The sequence below is a fragment of the Lithobates pipiens genome, unplaced genomic scaffold (assembly GCF_037356315.1).
Source record: "Lithobates pipiens isolate NorthernLeopardFrog02 unplaced genomic scaffold, aLitPip1_a1.2 Scaffold_3, whole genome shotgun sequence".
Lineage (NCBI taxonomy): Eukaryota > Metazoa > Chordata > Amphibia > Anura > Ranidae > Lithobates > Lithobates pipiens.
Window position 1 is genome coordinate 206,196,112 of NW_027507790.1, and position 11,641 is coordinate 206,207,752.

The following is an 11,641-nucleotide window of genomic DNA, read 5'->3' on the forward strand; positions in this document are numbered from 1 at the left end:
TGTTCTTCAAAAAAAATGTTTTAATTGTATAGTGTCATATGTAATTGTCGTATGTAATTTTATTTTGAGTGCTTTAGTGGGAATCATTTCAGCTTTATACCAATTTTTTTGAGATTTTTTTCACTAATATTTTTTTTGTACCTATCACTAATTAGCGCTGCACTTATATTCTTTATTCTTTTTGAGTTTGGTATTAGGCTTTATGGTGCTGGCAGCTTTTTACTACCTGATTGTTCTCTCTACTGCAGTGTTTACCTTTTTTGGTTTTATCTTAATACCTCAAAAGGAATCGTCATGCACAGAGGTTAGATGATCAGTTTTTTTTTGTTTTTATTAGATCCGACAGTGCAACCACTTAATTGGGAGGCTTTGAAGTGTATTTTAAGGGGGATCCTCATTTCTGAGGGAGCATATACAAAAAAGCACAATCTGCAGATCTCAGCTCTTACAGGAAATTCATAGGCTTGAGCTTGTCCATAAACATTTGATTGAGGCTCATGTATTTCAGTTATTAGAAAAGAAAATGTAAATATCTTTTACATATATCAAAAAACAAGAGAGGCAATTAGGGATTTTAACGGTGCAAATAGCGACTAGATAGTAAACATTATTGAATAGGATACAGAATTATAATACAAATATTTATTAAATTCAAAGTTAAAATCATTAACAAATTATGCTTGAAATATAAAAACACAGGACAATGCAGTGCAGTGGTTGTTCTCATTAAACACACATAATCCCGACATGTTTCGCAATAGGTTGCTTCTTCAGGGGATGTGTGAATATTTCAACAAAATCTAAATCAAAATACAAAATACAAAATAATATAGTAACAAAATATTTACAAAAGTGTGTCGAAAATCAATAAGTACGGGTGCAGGCTTGAGAAAAAAAAACAAAAAACAAAAACAAACCCACCTTAAACACCTTAAATTAGGTGTTGTATGATGTTGAACCACTAAAACTGTTCCATCTTTTACATATACTTGACAGCATACTTTAAACATAAAGGCCAAATGCATACAACTATGTATGAATTTGGTAATAAGGTGGGTAGACCACTGGCCAGGCCAATTCCCACTAAACCAAATTGTACTTATATTCCCAAACTTCAATGCCCTAAAAAGTGCTTAGTACATACTTCTAAAGACATTGCTCTGACCTTTTTAAGAATATTATCGGACACTTTATAATATTTCTAATCCCCTCACTGTACCTACCAACACAAAGGGAAGCAAAATAATGACCCAATAGATTTTAAATATGGCCCTTCCAAGATTAGATCAGGCCACTGCTAACCTACTAAATATGCCTTTCACTATACTGGAAATTCAACAAACCATTAAGGCACTTTCATCGGGTAAAAGTCCTGGTCCTTTTTTCTTTTTTTTTCCATAAAAGTTTTTATAAAAAAAAAATAAATACAAATTGCAGTACAAGATATGCCAGAATTGTAAGCATATAAGTAACATACAAATATCCTATACATTAATAACTTTGCAACAATCATATTCCTAGGCTTGTGATTTCGGATCAATCAGTACACATCATTGGGAAAAATCCCCTTACCCTAAGAGCTCTGTCTGAAGATAGGAATATAAACTTTGAGGGAGAGAGAGAGAGAGGGAGAGGTAGCCTAGTTGTCGACGTTCATGCTGTAATAAAGTCTATTCAAAAGGCGGTGGTGATCTGCGTGATTGGGGTCGGTCTGGTCAACCCTGCATTACAGGGTGGTCTCTCCTGGATGTCTAGTGTGTGGGGTAGCAACAGATTTTTCTGGCAGTCAGCAAGAGCAAGACGGTCGTCTGTTTGTGGGTATGGGAATTATGTGTCTGGCATCAAGTCGTAGGGCATGAGGGTAACAGTAGGGGTATCTGGAATGAAAAAGGAGGGGGGAAGGAGGTATGAGGGAGGGGGAGGCAAAGGGGAATAAGGGGGGTGTGTAGGGGACAGCAGGGGGAGGGGAGGAAGGGAAGGGATGAGGACCTTCGGTGTCGACTCCCTGACCCCTGCCGAGACATACACGACCAAAGGAGGTCAAGTATGATGGCTTTACCTCCGGAGGTGGGTTCCCCCGCTGGTGATGGGGCTCGTATGAGAGGCTCCATCCACTCCTGAGCACACCGCCACTTCAGGCATAAGTGGGAACATTTTTACTCAGAGGTTTGGCTGTTCCTGGGGTCATGAGCAGTTGGGCTTATAAAAGCCCTGAAACCAGCATAGGAACGGAATTGGGTACATCGTTCCCAGTTGTGGGCGTATTTTTGGGGGGAGTCTCAAGCAATATGAATGGATGGTTTTTCAACTGTGTCTTATTAACAATTTCAGGACGTTTTATCACCAATTTTGGACACTACATTTATCTCAATTTCAGATTCATGTACTTTCTCTCATATTACTCTCATTCATAAAGACCAAAAGGGTCCTGGCGAATGTTCAAGCTATCGTCCAAATTCTTTAAAAAATGTTGACCTTGCTAAATGCTAAAATAATAGCAGATCGCTTAGAAGCAGTTATTCCTTCTATTATTGGTTTAGATCAGGTGAGCTTTGTCCCAACTTGAGAAGCAAGGGATAACACTATTAAAACATTATCTCTTATTTCACATTGGTAGCTACAAAAAGCCTTGTTGTGTCTTCTTTCGCTAGATGCGGAAAAGGCATTTGATCGCCTAAATTGGGCATTTTGAAAGCAACACTGGAACAACTAGGTTTATCTTCAGGCTTAATTTAAAAAATCATGGCCTTGTATTCTGCACCATCAGCTTGTATTAGCCCTTGTACACACGATAATGTCGTGTAATGTCGGAATGTGTCCGATCAGAGCTTTTTGTCGGATATTCCGACTGTGTGTGGTCTGCATCGGACTGTTTCCGTTGGAATATCCATCGGACCAAATTTTCCAACTTGCCGGAAATATTTTCTGACAAAATGCTCCGATCGGACATACTCCGATCATGTGTAGAGAATTCCGATCGGTCAAAGTGCCACGCATGCTCAGATCAAATTCCTACATCAAAGCTATTGGCTACTAGCCTGAACGTAGTCCCGTCGTAACGAAATAACGTCATCATGTTCTGAACGATCGGACATTCCGACAACTTCGTCCGACCGTGTGTATACAACAGTTTCGGACAAAATCCGTCGGACAAAATCCGACGGATTTGGTTGTCGGAATCTCCGACCGTGTGTACAAGGGCTTAAAGTGAATGGTCACTTTCGGACCTGGTTCATTTATTGACTGGAACCTGTCAGGGGTGTCCCCTCTTGCCACTCCTGTATATACTAGCAATGGAACATTTGGCAATGGCCTTGCTTGCTAACAACTCAATGTTGAAATTGTTGGTAAGCAATACAAGATAAATTTGTTTGCACGATCTCTTGCTCCATATAACTAATCCAAAAATTGCATTTCTGGTGCTCTTAACGGAATTGGAACTTTTCTGTACTCAATTTTAAAATTAACGTGGCAAAATCACATTGTCTAAATATTACTCTTGTGGAGGACATTCAAGCTTCTTGCTGATAATTTTTCGTTCCAATGGGCCCAGTATTATATCAATTATTTGGTGATTCAGATACCTAGACAACTCTATAAATTGTATGAGCTCAATTACCTGCCACTTGTGAATGTCATGCAATCTCATCATAAGAAATGGTCATGAAGGTGGCACTTATGGCTGGGAAGGATGTCACTCTTTAAGATGAACATCCCTCCTAGAGTTCTTTATATTTTTCAAACAATCCCAATTTTTTTTTAGATCTACTCGAGGATATCGTCTAAATAATGAAAGACTCTGAGACTCGCTGGGAAGCCCCATAAATACTTTTCAGATGCATTGTATGACTGTAACACAACTCATGAAACAAAAAAATTTTCCCTGTATTAAACATATATTTTTTCTGGGTTTTTTAAGCTTAACTGGTTTCTGACCAGAACTGCAATTGTACTGCGGCAGGTTGGCTCTCCTGCGCAATTTGCCTTCATTGTACACCGTGAGCATGCTCATTCGTTAGTGGGGGAGCCAATTAGCAGACTCGCTGTCTGCCGGCCACCTATGATCGCTCCACAGAGAGGCAGAATGGGGATCTACCAGTAAAGGAAGCAGATCCCTGCCCTGTCAGGGGACTAGAGTGAGATGGTCTGTTCCTAGCGATTAGGAACAGTGATCTTTCTCTAGTCCCTGTCAGTCCATTCCCCCCACAGTTCGAAAGCACCTCCCTAGGGAACATTTAACCCTTTGATCACCCCTGGTGTTAACTCCTTCCCTGCCAGTGCCATTTATATAGTAATCAGTGCATTTTTATAGCACTGATTGCTGTATAAATGTCACTGGTCCCAAAAAGTGCCAAAAGTGTTCGATCAGTCCGCCGCAATGTTGCAGTCCCGCTAAAAATCACAGATCACTGCCATTACTAGTAAAATAAAAATTCCAGAAATCTATCGCCTATTTTGTAGACATGACAACTTTTTGCGCAAAACCAATCGATATACGCTAATTAGGATTTTTTTTACCAGAAATATGTAGAATAATACATATTGGCCTAAACTAAGGAAGACATTTTTTTCCTGCATATTTATTAAAGCCCTGATTATCAGTTATCGGCTTTTCTTTCCTCAGACAGTGACAGCACTGAGCAAAGGAAATGCTGATAACAGGCATTTGTTTACATGTGATCAGCTGTGATTGGACACAGCTGATCAAATGGTAAAACGCAAACGTTTGGTTTTTTACCCTGATCAGTGATACTCCGTGTCCAAGAGACACAGCTCACCACAGATCACTGCGCTCATATGACATGCTCCCAGAACAAGAGTGTTCCTGCCCAGCCATCATTGTACAATAGGCCAAGAGGGAACCAGTTTTTTAGGGTGGTGCTACAGCAAATATGAGCAATAAAGAAAGAGAAAAAAAAAATGAAGAATAAAAAGAACAGAATTATCTGAAGTTTCAAGTTTGCTGGAATGGACATAACACATATTGATTGTTAAAGTGGCTGTTAACCCACTTTGGCTACTTCATATAATCCTCTCTGTGTCCTAATGACAGGTGCTTCTGTCTCTGTGTTTTATTAAAAAAATGCCTTCTTTACAGTATTTAATAGCATCTCCCAGCGATTACTTTCTCCTTTCCCCGTCTGACAGCTGCAGCGGCAGGGCTGAGATTCCCCTGCTGATGTCAGTCGGCACGAGAGGAGGAACAAAAGAGAGAGGGAGCCAGCTGGTCACGTGATCACTGGGAGACGCTGTGAGCAGTGGCGGCTGATGAAGTCTTAGGATGGGGGGGGGGAGCCAGACTCCACCTTCCGTTTTGACCCCTCCCACTTGGTGAAAAAGGGTGAGGTTTCATCAAAATAGTGGGCGTGACTCTAAGGTGGTATGATTAGCGTCTGAGGGATGGAGGGAAAGGGAGAGAGGGATGGATGGACAGCAGGCCCAGATCCTACACAACAATAGATATATGTGTATTCTACAAAGTTTAACAATCAGCAGATAAAGATATTCCAAACACCTGGTGTTAGCACTTCAATCATCCCGGCGCCATAGTTGTTATGGTGTCAGGATGATTGAAGCACATTATTTATATTATTACACTGTAATATAAAACAACATCATTCAACTCACTATAATGCAAAATCAGTGGGAGCCCTGAGCGTGTCACTTGCCACGTCGCCTGCCACCAAATGCCAGTGGAGTCCGTCCTTATACGCAGCCTGTGTCACACAAAATGCAGCCTATATCCCACCAAATGCAGCCTGTGTCCACCAAATGCAGCCAGCCTGTGTCCACCAAATGCAGCCAGCCTGTGTCCCCCAAATGCAGCCTGTGTCCCACCAAATGCAGCCTGTGTCCCATCAAATTCAGCCTGTTTCTCATCATATGCAGCCTGTGTCCACCAAATGCAGCCAGCCTGTGTCCCCCAAATGCAGCCTGTGTCTCACCAAATGCAGCTTGTGTCCACCAAATGCAGCCAGCCTGTGTCCACCAAATGCAGCCAGCCTGTGTCCCCCAAATGAAGCCTGTGTCCCCCAAATGCAGCCTGCATCCCACCAAATGCAGCCTGCATCTCACCAAATGCAACCTGCATCTCACCAAATGCAGCCTGTGTCCACCAAATGCAGCCTCTGTCCACCAAATGTAGCCTGCCTGTGTCACATCGAACCCCCCTCTCCCCACCCCGTTCTCTGTGGGAGCAGCACAGCGGTACTTACCTTGCAGTGTGGTGTCCTCTCCTACTGTGTGGGCACTGGCAGCAGCAATGGAGGGGTCCGCTCCTCTCATACTTCCTGTTTCCTCTCTCCCGGCCGCAATGGGAGTGAGAAAACTGGAAGTGACATCAAACTCAGATGTCAATCAAACCGCCCGGCTGTAGTAATAGATACTACGAGCGCCAGACGGAAGCTACTCGGCGCTGTGGATAGGCAGGATAAATGCCCGCAAATGCAGCGCCGCGTCTTGTGATTGCATAGACGTGGCGCTTCCCATAAATGCACTGTGTCTGGCGTCCGAACACAGTGCACTTAAGGAACTTTTTTTGTATTTTTTTTAAAGGGGCAGTATTAAAAAAAATAATAATTTTGTGACTGCCTGGAGGGAGGGTGGCATCCATGCGCCCCCTATAGATGGACCGCCACTGGCTGTGAGAGGTTTAAATACAACAATAAAAGTAATTTTAGCAGCAGGAGGGGAGGGGGTGGGCACTGACACAGGAGGGACAGGCAGGGAGGGAGTGAGGAGAGGACAGAGGTGAGGACAGAGAAGGACAGAGCAGGGCTGCGGCTGATGAAGACACGTAAACTGACCACAGTGTCAGGGCTCAGCAGCCATGATATACTGTGGTCAGTTCACAGGGGGGAGGGTATAGCTAGGCAGGATCAGCCAGGTTATTTAGGCGATACAGGGGACCAAATTACACAGCACAAGCACTGTGTGGCATAACATGCTTTAAAGGAACAGGATCTTTTTTTTCTTTTGGGGGGTTAACAAACGCTTTAACCACTTAAGGAGAAGAAGGATTTGCCCCCTTAATAACAAGGCTATTTTTTGCGATACAGCACTGCATTGATTTAACTGACAATTGCACGGTCATGCGACACTATACTCAAACAAAATGTATGTCTTTTTTTCCCCCCCACAAATAGAGCTTTCTTTTGGTGGTATTTGATCACTTCTGCGGTTTTTATTTTTTGCACTATAAACAAAAAAGACTGACAATTTTGCAAATAAAAAAGCCAATATTTTTTTACTTTTTGCTATAATACATATCCAAAAAAATAATAATTTATTCCTCAGTTTAGGCCGATATGTATTCTTCTACATATATTTGGTAAAAAAAAAATTGCGTATATTGATTGGTTTACGCAAAAGTTATAGTGTCTACAAAATAGGGGATAGATTTATGGCATTTTTGTTATTATATTTTTTTACTAGTAATCTGCGATTTTTAGCAGGACTTCGACATTGCGGCAGACAGATCGGACACTTTTGACACTTTTTTGGGCCCATTGACATTTATACAATAATCAGAGCTAAAAATAGCCACAGATTACTGTATAAATGTCATTGGCAGGGAAGGGGTTAACACTAGTGTGCGATCAAGGGGTTAAACGTGTCCCCTAGGTAGTGATTCTAACTGTGGGGGGATGGAACTGCCTGAAGGAGGAGACCAATCGCTGTTCATGATCAGTCTCCTCTCTCCAGACAGAATGCAGATCTGTCTGTATACATTGACAGATCTCCGTACTGTCTCTCTCAGGAGCGATCACGGGTACCCGGCAGACATCGTGGACCCCCTTGTGGTCTTAAAGCAGCCAAAGTACAGCTACGGCGATTTGCCCAGGGGAGCCAAGTATAACTGCAGCAGCTGGCCCTTAACCACTTCCCGATTGCCTCACGCAGATATACTGCAGCAGGAGGGCACGTACAGACAGATTAACGTACCTATACATTGCCCTTTAGGCTGGGTTCACACCATAGCGATGCGGGAACGCCGCAAATCCGCTGCGTTTTCCCGCATCGCATGCCTCCCGCCGGCAGTTCACACTGCCCTATGCGGACTGCTGGGAGTGTCAATGAAATCCTAATGACACCCCCAGACCAGTCCGCATATCGCAGTGCGATCTGCAAACTCGGACAGGAATCGGATCGCATGGTGTGAACACCCATGCGATCCGATTCTGCTGCGGACCAAAAAAGGGTCCTGTGCGAGTTTGCGGCGGGTGCGATGCGAATTCAGCCATACTATCTGTATGGCTGAACTCGCATCGCACAGACAGATTGGATGTGATTTGCACTGCAGTGCGGTGCGAATCACATCCGGATCTCTCACCCGCAGCGGTGTGAACCGGACCTTAAGAGGCGGCTTTTCTTTTTATTCTTCTTTGAAGCCCATGGCGTGTGAAACACTCTCAAAAACTTCACTCAGTGCCAAAAAAAGTGCACACACATAAGGAGTGAAACACAAAAAAGTGCAACGGGTACACAAGCCCTCCAAAATCAGAGGGCCTTGTCCTGAATCCCCTGGGACGTTAGGCTCCAGACAGGGACAAGGACAGTTAAAACTTGGTCCATCTGGCTGAAACCAGGTAGACCCCGTTCTTTGGAAGGTCTGCCGAAACAGACCCACCCAAATACTAGGTGAGGCTCCCCCGAAGGGAGACCCCAACCACTAAGCCAGAAGGCCATGTCCACCCCCTCCCCAGACTTTCAGGACAGGCCCGAGGACCTGTGACCCTACTCATCACACAGTGCAAGTGACCAACATAAAAACGTGACAAACAACAAAGGTAATAAATAAAAAGAAAGTGGGGGAGAAGGAAGTAGAGGAGAGTGAAAAGTGGCCATTGTGCAATACAATGGCTAGGCTTTAAGAGGCGGCTTGCAGGCCCGTGCTTATCACTGGGAGCTCCGTGAGCTTGACCACAGGTCCCACGGACTTGATGGCTGTAGGGATACCTGCGATCGTCTCACGGGGAGGAAGAACGGGGAAATGCTAATGTGAACAAGCATTTCCCCGTTTTGTCTGATACTGATCACAGCTACCTGTGATCGGGAGCGGTGATCAGTGTCGTGTCACACACAGCCCCCCCCCACAGTTAGAATCACTCCTTAGGATACACTTAAACCCTAAAGCGCTACCTAGTGGTTAACCCCTTCACTGGCAGTCACATTTACACAGTAATCAATACATTTTTAATTGCACTGATCGCTGTATAAATGTGAATGGTTACAAAATTGCACCAAAAGTGTCTGATGTGTCCACCATAATGTCCCAGTCCCGATAAAAATCGATGATCGCCACTATTACTAGTAAAAAAAAAAGATTTATAATAAAAATGTCATAAAACTATCCCCTATTTTGTAGATGCTATAACTTTTGCGCAAACCAATCAATAACCGCTTATTGTGATTTTTTTTTTTACCAAAAATATGTACAAGAATACTTATCAGCCTAAACTGAGGAAAAAAATGTTTTTTCATATTTTTGGGGGGATATTTATTATAAAGGAAAAAAGGACATCAATTTTGTTTGGGAGCCACGTCACACGGCCGCACAATTGTCAGTTAAAGCGACACAGTGTCGAATCGCAAAAAACGCTCTGGTCTTTGGCCAGCCAAATGGTCCGGGATTAAGTGGTTAACTGGTTAATATGAAATGACCCAATAAAAACTTCCCACATCCTAAATAGATAAAAACAACAGATTTTTACATAAACACATAAATATATATTTGTACACTTTGTATGAAAAACAGTTTTAAGCCGCGTGCACACGGGCGGACTGTCTGTCCAACTTAGTCCGCTCGTGTGTGGGCTTCAGCTGACTTTTTCAGCGGACAGTCTGGCGGACTAAGTCTTTCGGAATTTCCGTAATATTGTCCGTCCAACTTTGGTTTCAGCGGACAGTCCGCTCGTGAGTAGGCAAGTTGGACGGACTAAGTATGGCGCATGCTCAGAAAGGATTTACACGGCGAAAGGTTGCATTGCTGTGTATTGGACGTCCTATTTCTAGTCCCGTCGTACGTGCTGTACACGTCATCGCGCAAGCTTTCAACGGACTGCCTGTTCATCGTGTGTGGTCAAGTCCGTTCATTCAAAAGTAGGACGGACTGTCCGTCGGATTGTCTGACGGATTTAGTTGGCCAGACAGTCCGCCCGTGTGTACGCGGCTTTAGGCCTCTTTCACACGGACTGTCCGTTCAGGTCCGCCTGTCAGTTTTTAGGTGGACCTGAACGGATGCCCCATAGACCTCCATGGAGCATTGGATGTCAGCGGTGACATGTCTGGCTGACATCCTTTCCGATCCACTCCAATCCGAAAAAGTGTGACGGAGGAAAAACCTACTTTTCCCTTACTCAGAGTTTCAACACTATTAAAACATGACCCCTAAAATCATCCATCACCTGCTCAGAGTAAAATAACATAGTTGAGTATTGGATATTTCCATAGTGTTTGCAAATTCTCTGCGGATATGATACGTATGCTCAACATGTGGCCTGAGACCTCAAACCTATGGCAACACACACAGCCTCCTTTAAGTGCACACTGCTCTACTGAAAAATTGCTGGTCCTCCATAATCACGGCAGCTTTTATATACCCACTCTTCTTTCTTTCCTAACACACAGACACAGGGAGAGGAGCATTTAGCCTAGAGGATTACATCTAGAGACATCCATACAGAGGTTCTGAAGGTGGATTCTCACAGTCGTGTGATGAGCTTGGTGTCATTCTGGAAGCGTGTGAGTTAATTATGTGTCATTTTATATTTGCTTAATAAAGAAGTGTATCACACTAATAGAGCATGTGCTTCCCTGGTCTGTTGTTATTTATTTAGATTGCTAACATTCCTTGTTTTGGCAATTCAAAGATGGCTGTAAGGACCCTGATATAGTGAAGGCTGCAACACTGGTTCTGAGTTTTTTTGGCTGGTCACAACTGAGTGCGAGAGTGGGATTCATGGTGACCTGGTTAATAAAAAATGTGATTTTCAGGATTGGGTAAACATCTAATAGTGATTGGTCCCACAGAAAATGATCCTGATTGTTGTTTAAAATTTTCGTTATGCTGTTTAAAATAAAAAATTGAAATTATGAACCATTTCCGCCCAGTTACCAAATCAGTTAGGCGGTACATGCTCTTCCAAAGGTTGAGCACCCCTTTGGTAGTCTCTTGCAAAGCTCAATGTGTTTCTCAGATTTCTCTTCATCAGGAGAAAAAAGAGGATCAACAAATTATAAAGATTTTAAACATATAAACATATTAGTAAAAGCATAAACAAATATATACAATATGTAGAGATATTTTGTCATGCGATGTCCTTAGGCTAGGTTCACACTTATGCGGGTTGTAGTTGATACATTTTCCCTTTGTGTTTTCTGTCTTTTTGACACAATTTTTTCCACTGAAGTCTATGGAACCAAAGATGCAACCTGCTGTGGGCAAAAAAGTCCCAGATCCTTTTCAAAAAATGCAGTGATTGAAAGCGCACAGATGTAAACGTGACCGATAGGAAACTATGTTAAATGGACTGTAGTACATTTCTGCAAAACTGAAAATGCTCTGAAAAACACATAGGCGTAAACCAATCCTTAATGTAGTGGCTTTGCAGACTTAATTTATTAAGACATTGTAAAATAT